The sequence below is a fragment of the Hyaena hyaena genome, unplaced genomic scaffold (genome assembly GCF_003009895.1).
Source record: "Hyaena hyaena isolate Hyena2069 unplaced genomic scaffold, ASM300989v1 scaffold_375, whole genome shotgun sequence".
Classification (NCBI taxonomy): Eukaryota; Metazoa; Chordata; class Mammalia; order Carnivora; family Hyaenidae; genus Hyaena; species Hyaena hyaena.
Genome location: NW_024081006.1, coordinates 151,731 through 166,829, shown reverse-complemented (window position 1 = coordinate 166,829; position 15,099 = coordinate 151,731).

Below are 15,099 nucleotides of genomic sequence, written 5' to 3'. Positions count from 1 at the left end.
GTTAATGGGCACCACCGGTGTTCCAGGCTCTTTGAGGGCCGCACAGGTCATGCAGGGTCACCCCAGACAGCACGGGGTCCCAGTCTGCAATCCTAAGTGAGAGAAATGGAATATTAATTTCAAATCTTTCTGTGGCGGGCAAGGATAACTTAGGTCCACACAGAGAAGGGGATTAGGGAAATGTACTCCTATAGTCCCGGTTTAACCAAATTGACACTACGTACAATGTTGGGAAGCCAAGGTGAGAGTGGGGCACTTTATTTGTTCTTAAGCAGGTAGAATGATAATAGCCTGATGTCATTTGGATTACATTGTGACATTGATATCATTATATCATGTTATATATAATGTTAACTGAAACCAAGTTTTTGTTAACTTGTCAATCAAGTATTGTTCTATTACAAACAACCCAAAACTTAAAACAGTAGTCGTTTGTTCTCTCTTGTTTCTAGGGATCAGCAGGGTGACTGGCTGATAGTAACAGTAGGCTGCAGCTCGTTCTGGCCCCATGCTGCCCTTCTTCCTCAGACCAGGAGACGTGCCAGGACAGCAGTACAAGAGCCATGTCTGCCAATTTTCCATTGGCCAAAACAAGTCATGTGGCCAAGCCCAAAGTCAAGGTGCAGAGAAATACAATTCTCCTATGGAGGTGGTGGGAAGGGGAAGGAGTGGCTAATTTTGGAAAGTAATCTAGGTGTCAGGCTGGGCATTTCGATCCAATACTTTTGACTCCAAATCTCATGTTCTTTCTTCTGTGGCAGTGTTGGAATAATTGAAAAACTTTCCAAGTGATAAAATGGAAGCAGTTTGAAACATTAAAATAAGTCAGCCACTCTCATGTTACTGGCTAGACCTCAGAGAGCAAGCCCATGGGACTAATTTTTTGCTACATTTGCATTGTGAGATGAGCAAGTCGTTGGGTGTGTTTTCCATATTCAAATTCAGAGCAATATAACTCTAGTAATAACAGATTAATATTTCCAAAGTCTGCCATAAATATCCACTTGAAGATAATTATTAGCCCTAATTACAGAGAAAAATGAGAGATAGGCTCATCTGATATCATTAAAAATGAGGTAATACTCATGGGAACCTTCACTACCCACCTTACTGACGTGTCTGTTTCCTGGTTGCTGGCACTTTGGGATGTTCATTTTGAATGTTTTTATGGCAACTAATTCCCTGATACATTTCAGCGGTACCCAATGGTTTGTTACCCAAACTGTTTCAAATCAGGTGAGCAGCTCTTGCTTCAAGTCTCAGATGACCCGTGTTGCCATATCTAAAACCTTGAACTTTGGACCTTCGACAAAGTCCACCAGATACAGGTTATATGTTTCCAGCCAAATGTGGCCTGCTCATGGCTTGTCCATCTACATGGCCAAGCACTCGACACACCAGGCTGGGTTAGAGGGGGAAAACTTGAGTGAAGTTAGTACTGAAGCAGGACTTTCTGCTTATAAAAGTGTTAAGATTGTTAGTAGTTAGCCCCAAAATGGATAAGTACTGTCATTCAATCAGTAAATATGCTCCAAGATATTTTTGTTTGTGAGAGTTGGGTCTAATCTCTGCAAAGGGGAATTAAACAGAATTATATTATGGAGACTCTTTAAGAATAGGATGGAAATGTTTTGCTCCTGTAAGTGACCCAAAGGCATGTGTTGATAATTAAGGCTTAGAAACTTGGTTCTCTTTGCCAAACTTAACCCTTTTTCACCATCACTTTTAAGGGAACTCCTTCATGGACATAACCAGGTGGAAGGACCATGACCATGGTGGCTCCTGTTTTCTTGCTTACACACATGTTCCTGCCCCATCTGTGAGCTCAGTGGGTCAAGGCCCTAGGCAAAGAGGCCAAGGACGTTACTGGTCACCTCTCCAGGCCTCATCTCAACTGTGGGTGTGAAGAAAGAATTCTGAAGGTGTCTCTCAGCTGTGTTCTGACTTCTAAGCAGGCAAGTGATTATTTCTATTCTCTGATGAAGTTGTCCTGATTTGCCTGGAGGAGCATCCTGGGCATGAGTGCTGTGCTCTGGGCTCAGGGAGGGGAAAGAGGAAGAGAAGGAGCAGAGAGCTGACAGGAGCCAGGCCCTGCTAGGGGAGCCAGAGCCCCACTGGACAGGAGTTTTGACAGCCCAAGACATACCAGCCACAGAGACCTCTCTGGGCCCAAATGTTCTCCTTCCCAAGGGGCAGCCTACTTAATGTGAACATCTGAGGGAGCTTCACTCCGAGGCCTGAGGCAAACACATCCCACTGGTTACCAGCCAAGGTGACATCTTAAGACCCACCTAACAGGGCTTTCACATTCTGGAGCTGCACTGTCCAACATGGTAGCCACTGACTATATGCGTGGAGTTTTTTTAAATTTACATTTCAATGAAGATGAAATAAAATTAAGAAGACAAATTTTTAATTTCAAGTACCCATGTACACATGTGGCTGTGGCTTGTGGCTACCATATTGGAGGTTCGAGTAAAGAACACTTTCATCATCACAGAGTGTTCTAGAATGCAGCACAGTGCTCAAACACTGAAGAAATATAAAATGCCTCTCCAGACTTCCTCTTCTTATATGACCTTTCTGTCTTGGCTTGCATTAGAATGGCCCAGCAATTTATTTTGGGAGGCTGAAAAAGCTGACCTGTTTGATATCAAAGGCCTGAGTTCACCTCTCAGCTCCCTGAGGTCAGGTTTACAATAGTCATTCTGTTTCTGTGTCCGTAAAATGAGGAGTTGTGGAGATCAGATGGGTAATAACATGAAATTATTTATAAGCTCTATGCACTGTACAGATTCTCACCAACCGATGTACCAAGAGGAAAAGGAGGGGAGATTGTCATTAGAGTTCTGTCCAAAATGGGGTGGGTTTTGGAATAATATTGGTGGCTTTTCAAAGGGGACTATAAAGGTAAAATAAGGATACTTTCTTTGAGGGAAAAAGCACCTACCTCCCATTTCCTGATCAGGGAGTCTTCGTGCAAACAAAATGGGCCTGAGAAGAGGCATAGCCTTTTGATTTTATAATGCAAGGTTAAGGGGTGCCTGGGTGGTTCAGCTGGTTAAGTGTCTGACTATTGATCTTGGCTCAGGTCATGATCTCACAGTTTGTGAGTTCAGGCCCTTCATCCGGCTCTGCAGTGATGGCACACTCCCTGCTTGGGAGTTTGTCTCGTCTTCTCTCTGCCCCTCCCTTGCTTGGGCGTGCGTGTGTGTGTGCATGTGTGTGTGTGTGTGTGTGTGTGTGCACGCATGCACATGCACACATGCGCTCTCTATCTCACTCTCAAAATAAATAAATAAACTTAAAAACATAAGATAATGCAAGGTTGAGGTCCTTCTGACCCCTGGAACTATACACACACAAGGTGAAAAATAAACTCAGGAGTCTCTGTATAATAGGGAAAGATAGGATAAAATAGGCAAAGAGGGAAAGGTTAGGAACTGAGGTCCCTGTGTGGGGAAAACACATATTTTGGAACAGTGCTCCAAGCATCTGACCATAGCAAACCCCCTCGGGTGTAGATTTCCTTTTAAGAATGTAACGAATACCACCTACAAAAGACCTAACTGAAAATACGTGGTAGACCATAACGCATGACCCACAAGGAACAATATGGCCATAGACCACCCCTCACACAATGGAGTGGAGCCAGTCAGGAGTGGACAACCCAGCACCTAGAGTTGTCCAGCCAATAAGGGTAGAACCTGAGAAGGAATGAGGGGGTGCTGACCAGAACCTTATAAAACAAGGGCCCCTGCCTATAGTCATGGGTATTCACCTTCAAATGCCCCCTCTCTGTAAAGAGAGTTTTCCTACTACTCTTCCTTTCGGAGCTTATACTCTAATAAATGTCTGCCAGCCGCTCATTCCGTGTCCACCTCTTCATTCTTCGAAATGGTGAGACAACAAACCCCTGGTTTTGAGGTAAAAAATCCTACAACATGTGGAGGTACTCAGGAGGTCCTCACAAGGCCTGCTCCTTAGTCTCTCAAGGAGATGAGAGGTGAGAGGAGTTGTCCTTATTCCTTCTTCCACTTTACTGCAGAAATTCATGTGCAATCATGTCCAGACTCCAGTCACTTCTCAGTTACCTCACATGTGAGTCTGTTGGTTCTTATCTAACAATAAATTGTGTTTGCTGTCTTCTGTACACACACGAAGAGGTCTTTTCGTTGGCAAGATTGTTTTATTTCCCCAACAGGACCAGAGAACACTTGGATTTCTGATGTGGAATGGAGGTTCCAAAGGGAAGCCCCCTTCTGAAGGAGATGGTCTCAGAGGAGGGCAGGGCTGAGTTTCTGGCAGACTCATGGTCCCCGGATGGTGCATTTGAAACCCAGGCCAGAGGAGAGCAGCAGCTCTGGTGTCCTGAGGCCCAGCAGTGGTGTAGGCCAGGAAAGGAGAGGCGTACTATAGGCCGATCCTGAGACTGCCTGGTAGTGGGGCGGCTTTCCACCTCCGGCATGGCAGACTCACTGATAACTCTAGAATAAAGTCCTTGTAGTGAAATTTGTTTTAAGTGCTATAGGACTTCTTTGCTTTAAATGAGATTTCAAATCATTGGCTTTCAACAATAACAAAAGTCCTCATAATTTCCTAGACCCTGGGAAGGACCCCCAGGTCATACTGTAAATTAGTGGTGAAAGCAACTGGCAGATTTGGAGAGCCCATGTACCCTTTGCTAAATGGTGGTGGGTGACCACACACTACTACAGTGCTAGATAGGGGCAAGGTGAGGGTGGCCCAATGGCTGTAAGAACTAAAGGACTGAGGGACAAACAAGGGAGGGACCCATCTCCTCCTACCAAACCTGGTGTTGCAGGAATTTTTACCTCAATACCCAGGGTCTGTTGTCTTACCACTTCGAAGAATGAAGAGGTGGACGCAGAATGAGTGGCTCGCAGACATTTATTACAGTATAAGCTCCGAAAGGAAGAGTAGTAGGAAAGCTCTCTTTACAGAGAGGGGACATTTGAAGGTGAATACCCATGACTATAGGCAGGGTTCTTGTTTTATAGGGTTCTGGGTGCCCCCTTCCCTGCCTCCTCATTCCTTCTCAGGTTCTAACCTTACTGTCTGGACAACTCTAGGTGCTGGGTTGTCCACTCCTGATTGGCTCGACTCCATTGTGTGAGGAGTCAGACTGGTCATACTGTCCTTCGGTTAACATAAGATTTATGGTTTAGTTATTTTAGTTTGGTATTTTGATTGTCAAGTTATTGAGGGGAACCTGAGGGGGAGTAGGTGGTGTCTGTTATATAATTAAGAGGGACTTTATGCCTGGGGGGTTTGCTGTAGTCAAATGCTCCTGGCATTGTTCTAAAATGTGTGCTTTTCCCCACGCAGGACCTCAGGTCCTAACCTTTCCCTCTCTGCCTATATTGTGCTATCTCTCCCTATTATATTCTCCACTCTGAATACACGACTCCTAACTGCTATTATGAACCAGGACAATGACCGATCTAAACTGCTTCCTGCTGAAGGGGGGCGATGACAGGGGAACGGCAGTCAGGGCAGGTTCAGAGGTCCATCCGATCTAATGGGAGGGTGTTTGTTACATCTTGGTTTGCAAAACCACCTCAGATGTCTTACTTTTCTGGCGTATGCAACAGTGTCTACGAATGACATATAAAAAGAATATCAGACCAACAAGCAATATTCCAAATGCAGCGCCTCCTAGGAAAGAAGCCACACCATAGGAAGGAAAGATGCACTACAGCCATCCTAAAAATCCCTGGCATGTCTGGTCATCTTTTTTTTTTTTTTTTAATCAATTTAACTATAGCTTTTCCTCCTTCTTCCATACTTATTTGGATCTGGTGATATTGTCGATTAGAATAATTAAGCACCTGAACTAGCTCATGGTCCTCAATCCTCAATTCCTCCTTTGGCCATCCAGTTTCCATAGGAACAACTTCATGAGGCGTATTTAATTCTACCTCAAGGAAAGAGTGATCTTTGATATCCAGACTACTGTAAGTCTTGTTATTCTTTTGTAGATGTATTCTACCAATGGTCCCAGTGTTGCACCATACTCCAGTATGATTTAGTACATGGTAAATGCTTGCAAGTAAAGCTCTCTGTGACGGCTATTTCTCCTTGTTTACTTTCCCAACAAAATTTTCCTCTACCCATGTACCAAATGCTATCGGTTACTGGGGTAGAGACGAGTGGCCAGACCTTAGTGAAATCAGGGTTCCGGTTTTGTTGAGGGCACAGCCAGATTTTATTTCTCTCTTCACAGTTAGAAAGAGATATGGGAACCCAAGCTGACTCATTTGACATTATGGCCCATCGACTCCCCATTGGCAAAATCCTTGTCTGATTTAATATAGTCCCTATGCCTGCAAGCTGAACTATTGGATATGAATTAGCATGGTCCATTCAAGGCACATGTGCCCTTAAGATGCAATGCCGCAAGTTACAGCCCCTAGCAATAATCTTCCATAACTTGGGGCTTCCATATATAGGCCATAATTTCTGAGTTTCCAGTTCAGCATTCATTAGAGTAGGCCACTGTCCCATGACCACTTCAGATTCCATCTGCATTAACATGGTGAGCAGTCCTTCCTGGGTGAGAATACATGCCCTTTCCCAGGTTTGAGTTTGGAAATGCCTTTGTAGGGTTTCTCGGGTCTTACTTATCCACCTTACTAAAGTCTCATTTTCTTTTAAAAGAGTTTCCCATCCTTTGCCTGCTTCTTGAAACAAAGTTCCTTCAATATGGCCTATTCTGGATAAGGAATCCTTTTCCAAATTGTGTCGCTTCTCAGCGGCAGCAAATTCTGCCTGCCCCAATATGCCTAATCCTGTTCCTATGCCTCCTATAAGATGTCTTTTCATGATCTTGTTATTTCTGGGCCTGTATTGTTGTAGCCACCATAGGTGTTTTTTCCATTGTAAATCTATGGAGTGGGAATAATTGGGATAGTAAGTATCAACCCAAAACCTCTGGGTGTCCCAAGTCAGAGTCAACAAAATCGAGGAGACTCCCAGGTAGGCGGTGGTTTGGGTTTGCCACAAAGGTTCCCAAAGCCTTCCAGGTCTAACCGTGATGCTTCCCATAGGCACTTGGGTCCACCATTGGACCTTTAAGAATAATGTGTGATTAGCCTTCCAGCCGCATTGGCAGGGCAGGAGACTATCAGGGCAAGCGGTACTGTGGCATATCACACATCCAGCTGCGATATCTTGGTCTTCATAACCTGGGACCTTTTTAATTTTTCCATCATCTATATCTATGGCAATACAATGTATCTTTTGAGTGGAGTTATATAATTCCCTTCCAGTTTCATTACTGGGCAAAATTTCAGCCCAATATTTATGGCTTTGTTCTAATTTTACAAATAAGTAAACTGCAAAAGTTTTGCCCTTAGGTAAATTAAGGGTATGGCTATTATCCCAATGCCAAATTGTAAAATTGCCATATTCCAGGTCATATTTTAAAACACGGTCTCCCTCTATAAAAGTTAGGTCAGCTGCCTCAACCAAAGGGGTCCCATCATTCAACCCTAATAGTGGTGGGGTTGGTGGAATACATACAGGAAGTGTTTCTGAACCCCATAGGCATATTATTACTACTTTCCAATATATTGTGTCACTTGTCTTCATTCTGTGGTGTCCTTATCTTGAAGATCAATTTAAGGCCTTCTTCTGTTTCACAATTCAACTCCGTCTCTGTGTTGTCCTGTTCTGATGGAAACCACAACTTAATCCGGGAGCGATGAATCGAGGAGTCAAATTCCGGTACTTTGACAGCAGTAAGATTTGCTAAGATGACCATATGTCGACCTTCCACATTGGTTCTAAAGAAGGGGACAAAGAAGGAAGGTTTTCATGAGTACCTGATCTCCTGGGTTGTACAGAGGAGGCTGGTCATCCCAGAGTTGAGAGGCTGAAGAGTCTGATGGAATTTAGCCAAAGGAATTACATAGTTTACCAAATCTAATACCTCTTTATCTGCCAGCAAGTCATTAACAAGAAAGGGTCTTCCATAAAGAACTTCAGAAGGGCTTGTGCCCTTTTTCATGACGATATTTCTAATCTGAAACAAAGCAATAGGAGGTAGGGATGTCCAGTTCTGACTTGTTTTTTAGGCGAGCTTTCTAAGAAGTCTCTTAATGCTTTCATTGGTCTTTTCCACCTTCCCTGAGGATTGTGACCTCCAGGCACAGTACAGATGATAATCTTTGCCCCTTCAGTTACTGAGGACTTAAAGGAGGGATGATTATCACTTTGAAGGGATGTAGGGAGTCCAAAAGAGAGTAATAATCTCGTTTATTGGTGCCTTAACCACCTCTGAGGTGTTTTCAGTCCTGCAAGGAAAGGCTTTGACCCGAAGTGTGAAGGTATCTACCCATACCAAAAGATATTTATGTCCTTGTGCTTTGGGCACACTGTGAATTCTATTTGCCAGTCACCCCCGGGGGTAACTCCCAGTTCTGTTATAACTCTATTGGAGACTGCAGGTGAGAGAGTGGGTTATTTCTTTGACAAATATTGCAGGTTTTTATAATATATTTAATAGTCTTATTGAAATCCCTTCCTGTAAAAAGTTTTTAAGCCATTAAATGTAGATGGAAAGTGTGATGGAGAGTTTTTAAAACCTTCCACTGGCTAGTGGCTGGTAAATGAAGTCACCCACCTGTAACTACCCTGTAGGCTGGGGAGTGTAACCCCGTTCTCACACCCATTGTTTTTCTTCTGTCGAGTAGTGGGGCTTTTCTTGTGTTATACAGGTATCCCAGATAAGGGAGGCAATGGTAGGGATAACTTGAGATCTGGCTGCTGATTTTGTTGTGGCATCAGCCTGCTTGTCTCTCTCTGCTAACTTATCCATTCCTTTTTGGTGTCCTTTACAGTGTATTACTGCTACCTCTAAGGGCTAGTGAACAGCCTGTAAAAGTCTGGTAACTTCCTGGTAATACTTGGTAGGAGCCCCTGAAGATGTTTAAAAATGTCTTTCCTTCCATACAGAACCATGGGCATGTAAGGCCAGGAAAGCGTGCTTAGAGCTGGTGTAAATGTTAACTCTCTTATCTTTGCTTAATTCTAGGGCTCTAGTAAGGCTACTGGTTTGGCCAGCAGAGCACTAGCTCCTGATGCAGGGCACCACTTTCCAGAGTTTTATGAAGAGTCACCTCTGCATACCTAGGTTTTCAGGAGCCCTGCTCAACAAAAGGACTCCTATCTGTGGGTCCATCCTGGGTTTTCCATAGGAGTTTCCCTTAAATCCTCTCGGGCAGCGTACGTTTGTACTATGATTTGTTATATTAGCTCCTTACCTTCCTCTGTCAGGAAGGGTGCTGGGTCAGGAGAGGAGCAGGCCTTTACGCGCACAGCAGGCCCCTCAGGCAGGAGTGCCTGAGGCTGCAGAAGGCAGCTATCTGTGAGCCAATGGCTGCCATCCATGATAGGACTGGATACTATGTGGGACTTAGACAGTAAGGTCTTCCCCAAGGGTTAGTTTTTTGTTGTTGTTGTTGTTGTTTTACAGATAGTTTATTGTCAAGTTGGTTTCCATATAACACCTGGTGCTCATCCCCACAAGTGCCCTCCTCCATGTTCATCTCCTCCCTCACCCCCCACACCCATGAGTCCTCAGTTTGTTCTCAGCATTCAAGAGTCTCTCATGGTTTACCTCTCTCCCTTTCCCCCACCATTTCTCCCCTTCTTCTCCCCCATGGTCCTCTGTTAAGTTCCTCCCAATCCTCCTATACGTGCAAACATATGATATTTGTCCTTCTCTGCCTGACTTATTTTGCTCAGCATAACACCCTCAAGGTCCATCCATGTTGCTACACATGGCCAGATTTCATTCTTTCTCATTGCCATGTAGTATTCCAAGGGTTAGTTTTGTAGCAACAGCTATATGGGCAACAGCTGCAACAGCTCTAAGACATGCAGGCCCAACACAAGCTACTGAATCAAGTTCTTTGCTAAGATACTCCACTGGTTGCTGTACTGGGCCTCATTTCTGAGTCAAAACGCCCAAGGCTACCCACTTTCTCTCTGTAATATAAATTCCAAGAATTTCCAATGTGCCTCAAGCCTGGGGCACCCAATAAAATGAGCTTAAGTTTTCTAAAAGCTTGTTTTGACTCAGTGTCCCATAGCAGTAAGTGAGTATTTGTGGCCTGTGTGTCCTTGATAATTTGGTAAAGGGAGCGAGCTACCTCTCCATATCCTGATATCCATAAATGGCAATAGCCGGTAGGGCCTAAAACCCCTCTCAGTTGTCTAAGAAGTTTCTTCAGGACGGGGTACAAGACAACGGGTTGAATTCTGTCCTTGCCTAGCCTTCTTGTGCCTTCCAAAAGGATTAATCCTAGATATTTAACAGAAGTCTCAGACAATTGGGCCTTTTGTTGGGAGACTTTATATCCTCTTTCTGCTAGAAAATTTGAGAGGACCTTGGTACCAGCCTGTATACTTGGTTCTGAAGGGACACACAGTAAGAGATCCACATATTGCATCAAAGTGCAATTATCAGCTGAGAATTCCAAAAGATCATGTGTGTTAAGGCCTGTCCGGATAGATGTGGACTATCTCGAAAGCCCTGAGGCAACACTCTCCAAGTTAATTGTGAAGCCGGATGGACAGGACCCTGAATGGCAAACAAGAATTGAGAATCTAGATGTATTGGAAAACAGAAGAAAGCGTCTTTTAAATCTAAGATTGTAAACCATTTCGTATCTGGTGGAATCTGGGCCAGCTAGGTACAGGGATTTGGAAGCACAGGGTGGATAGAGACCACCACTTCATTCCTGACATGTAGATCTTGGACTAGCCCCCATCCCTCGTTAGGTTTCTGTACCCCCAATATTGGAGCATTACAGGGGCTTGTTACATTCCTTCAAAAGTCCCTATTTCTTTAATTTTTACTAGCTCTGTTTTAGGCCTCTGGTTTTGGAGGATACTGCTTCTGGCATGGAAGAGAAGTGGGATCCTTAAGGTGTATTTGGACAAGTATTGCAGTTACGGCTCTGCCTACTTCTCCCTGTATCGCCCATATTCTGAATCAATATCAGTTTCCATCAGGGGGAGGCAGTTGTTTATCTAGCCTGGAGCCAGTAGCACTGTAGTCCCTAATTCAGTAAGGGAGTGGGGCTTTCTGGTGTTATCAAAAAAGAATGTGAGAATGAGAGCCCCCCTTGGCCTTTCCAGAAAGGCCACTGGGGTGTCTGTAAAATAGTGGTTAGTTTAGCGTAATTTAAGGGCTTAACCTTAGTTCTTTTTTTTTTTTTTAAGTTTATGTATTTACTTTGAGAGAGAGGGAGCAAGGAGGGGCAGAAAGAGAGAGAAAATCCCAAGCAGGCTCTGCACTGCTAGCACAGAGCCCAGTGTGGGGCTCAAACTCACAAATCATGAGATCAAGACCTGAGCTGAAACCAAAAGTCAGATGCTTAACCAACTGAGCCATGCAGGTGCCCCAACCTTAGTTCTTTTAAATCCTTCCAAGTTTAAGGCTTGGAAATGGTGACAACACCATTCCTCAATGGAATCATCATAGTCCCAGTTAGGATCCTGGGGAAGAATTACCTGAATCCCAGTAGGGTACTGGAAGTTCCCTATAAGACCTTCAGACCCATGATAATTGAGGAGTTGCTTGTCCCTGTATTTCTCAGCTGCTGCCATTACAGGAGGGCCTGGATAAAGTGGGCAGCAGGAAGCAGAAGAGACATTTTTAAGTCTTGATCTATAGATCTAGGACCCAAGGAGGAGGAGGTGTAGGTGGAAGACTTCTCTTCCTCCCTCTCTAGGTCTGCTTTGAGTTCAGGCAAAGGGCCCTTAATTGTTTCCCCTCCTGATTGCTGGACCTTGGAAAGGGCCGCCAATAAGCCAGGGTCAACCTTTCATCTCATACACGTCCTGATTTTCTCTTAAAGCCCAAAGACATTGAACATAGGGGACTTCTCCCCATTTCCCCTCACATTTACAAAACAAGTCCAATTGTAGGATAGTATTATAATTGATACTTCCCTCTGGCGGCCAGGTTTCCTCCTCCAATTTGCATTGGGGCCAAGCCTCAGTGCAAAAGAGAATGAGTTGCTTTTTCTTCAGGGTTTGTGGATCAAAATCATCCCAATTTTTCAGAATGCATCCCAAAGGAGTATTGGCCTTCCCATCTATAGGAAAAAGGAGGAAAAGACATCCCTTATCTCAGTTTCCTATAGCTGACCAGGAGAAACCTTATCTCTTGACCCTGATTGTTGGCCAGGAGAAGCCTCATCTCCTGGCCCTGAATTTTGATTGGCTATGTGACTGGCAGCCAAAAGCTCTGTCAGTCTTGCAACGTGCTGGGAGTAGTCATTCTCACCCAGGCTTGACCCTACCTCTGAGAGTAACCTTGTCTTCCCCCATTTCTCCTACCCCTCCATTTCCTCCCTACCAGACTTTGGGAGGATGAACTGTGACCAAGCAAGACTGTCCTGGTTGTAGAAAGATAGACTAATTTTATTTTGGCCCAACAGTAATTTATGTATTGATTGTTGGGCTGTTGAGGAGGGTGCTGAAAGGGCCAAAGTCAAGGTCTATTCCCCTGCCTTGTTCAGCAATACCCTCATAAATACCTACCAGCCGTGTGGATGTCCATTTTAGAATATCCAGGTTGTTATAAATTAGCATACACTGGGCTAAGTGTAGCAAAATGGCTCCCACATATCCCAGTAAAAGCCCTTTATATATCATCCATCCCTCATGTGGTACAGGCATCCATTCCTCTGCTAAATAGAAGCAACACAAATGTGGAACATTTGAAGGCCAGTAGCAAGGATATCTCCATCATTTTCTCAGCCTTTGGATCAAAGGAGGGGCAATCTTAACCAGGCCTCAAGCAAAACAACTCAAAAGGGCATGGCGTCCTGATCTTTTGGGTAAAATTACAGTTCTTTCCATCTTTCTTTCCGAATACCATTAAGTACAAGAAGGGGTACTGTATGTTCTCTCCTATATATATCCATCAAACATATAGTAAATCCAGCATCCTGCAATTGAAGTTAAAACACAAATTAGAGATGAAGGAGGAGAATTACACCAGATACCCAAATGGGCAGTCAGGGATCAGGTTCTGCCCCTAGCCTTCAGGCGTCCACCAAATAGTAGCCTTGGTCAGGACCCTCCAGTTGCTGTTCAGCCTCCCCTGAGTCTCATGCATCTAGGGATTCTTCTCGAAAAGACCTTGGGACTCCATCACACTGACATTCCCAATTACGTTGGGGGATCAGATGGGAGGAGACCCAGCCACATTATTCTCTCTTACCTGGCTGACGGATGCCCATTATTTGGTTTGAGAGTTTTATTTAGGATAGAAAGAAAAGACAGGGTGCCAGCTGCTCTTTACTTACAGTTAGAAGATGTTGATATTCTGAGATGAACCCCCAAAGAAACGTCGCAGGATTTTTTTTTAACCTCAGTACTCGGGATTTGTTGTCTCACTGCTTCAAAGAATGAAGAGGTGGACACAGAACGAGCAACAGTCTCGTTTATTAGAGTTTATTAGAGTATAAGAGTTTATTAGAGTATAAGCTCTAAAAGGAAAAATAGTAGGAAAGCTCTCTTTACAGAGAGGGGGCATTCGGAGGTGAATACCCCTGACTACAGGCAGGGGACTTTGTTTTAGGCTTTTGGTCAGCCTCTTCCTTGCCCCTTTGTTGCTTCTCAGGTTCTACCCTTACTGGCTGGACAACTCTAGGTGCTGGGCTGTCCACTCCTGATTGGCTCGACTCCACCGTGTGAGGAGTCAGACTGGTCATACTGCCCCTGGGTTAAATAAGTTTTATGATTTATTTATTTTAGTTGGGTATTTTGATTGTCAAATTCCTGAGGGGAACCTGAGGGGGAGTAGGTGGTGTCTTACATTCTTAAGGGGGACCTTGCACCTGAGAGGGTTTGCTGTGGGCAGAGACTCTCAGCATTGCTCCAAAATACATGTTTTTTCCCACACAGGGACCTCAGGTCCTAACCTTTCCCTTTCTCCCTATTTTATCCTATTTTTCCTTATTATACTGGAGCTTATGCTAGGGTCCAAAAAGAAGTCAGCTGGAAATTTCAAAGAAGAATTTGGTCAAAACCTTTATATACATATATTTCAGTCAAAATTCTTTTAAGGACTCCTAACTTTGTTACAGTATGGGATATTTGACAACTGCTTTGCACATGTATACAATTTGGGAGAACTTTCCCTCACTGTCTCATGACGTAAACATTTTGTCATCTCACATTATCATAGAGAGGAGGGCGAGTCCAGTACAGTAAGATATTTTGAACGAGAGAGACCACATTCATATAACCTTTATTACAGTATATTGTTGTAATTGTCCTGTTTTATTATTAGTTATTGTTGTTAATCTCTTACTGTGCATAATTTATAAATGAAACTTGATCATAGGTGATGAGGGAGCATAAGGCAAGCTGACACCCCACAAACCACCTCCCTTCTAAGTGGGATATGTACAACATTCCTCAGGCACTCCTAGCTGCCCAGGAGCAAAGGAAAGGGGGAAACTGATAGAGATTTCAGTCCTGCAAGACCTGAGTCTCCATCAGTTTACAAATGTTTTAGTAAATTACAAGAAAAAGGCAATCTTATCAATAGCCTAATCTCCAGAAACCTATAGACTTAGTTTCCTGGAGCCCCTAATATCACCCTCGCCTCCATAGTGATGTGGGGAGCAAAGGCAAGAAAATGGTAGGTAAAATTAATTTTTTTTGAGAGAGAGAGAGAAAACACAATTGGGGGAGGGGCAGAAAGAGAGAGGGAGACACAGAATCTGAAGCAGACTCCAGACTGAGCTGTCAGTATAGAGCATGACGTGGGGCTTGAACTTGCAAACCTTGAGATCATGACCTGGGCTGAAACCAAGAGTCAGCGCCTAACTGACTAAGCCACCCAGGTGCGCTTCTTATGAATCCTATTTAGCATATGAAAGTCCTTCTGGAAACCTCCTTTTTACCTTTACTTCCCCCAACTCCATAGTATATAACTCATCACTACCCCAGTGCAGCTCTTTCTGCCCCTGGGTCCTGTCTCCTGGTGCTGTAATAAAATCACCTTTTTTCATCAAAAGCATCCCAAGAATTCTTTCTTGGCTGTCA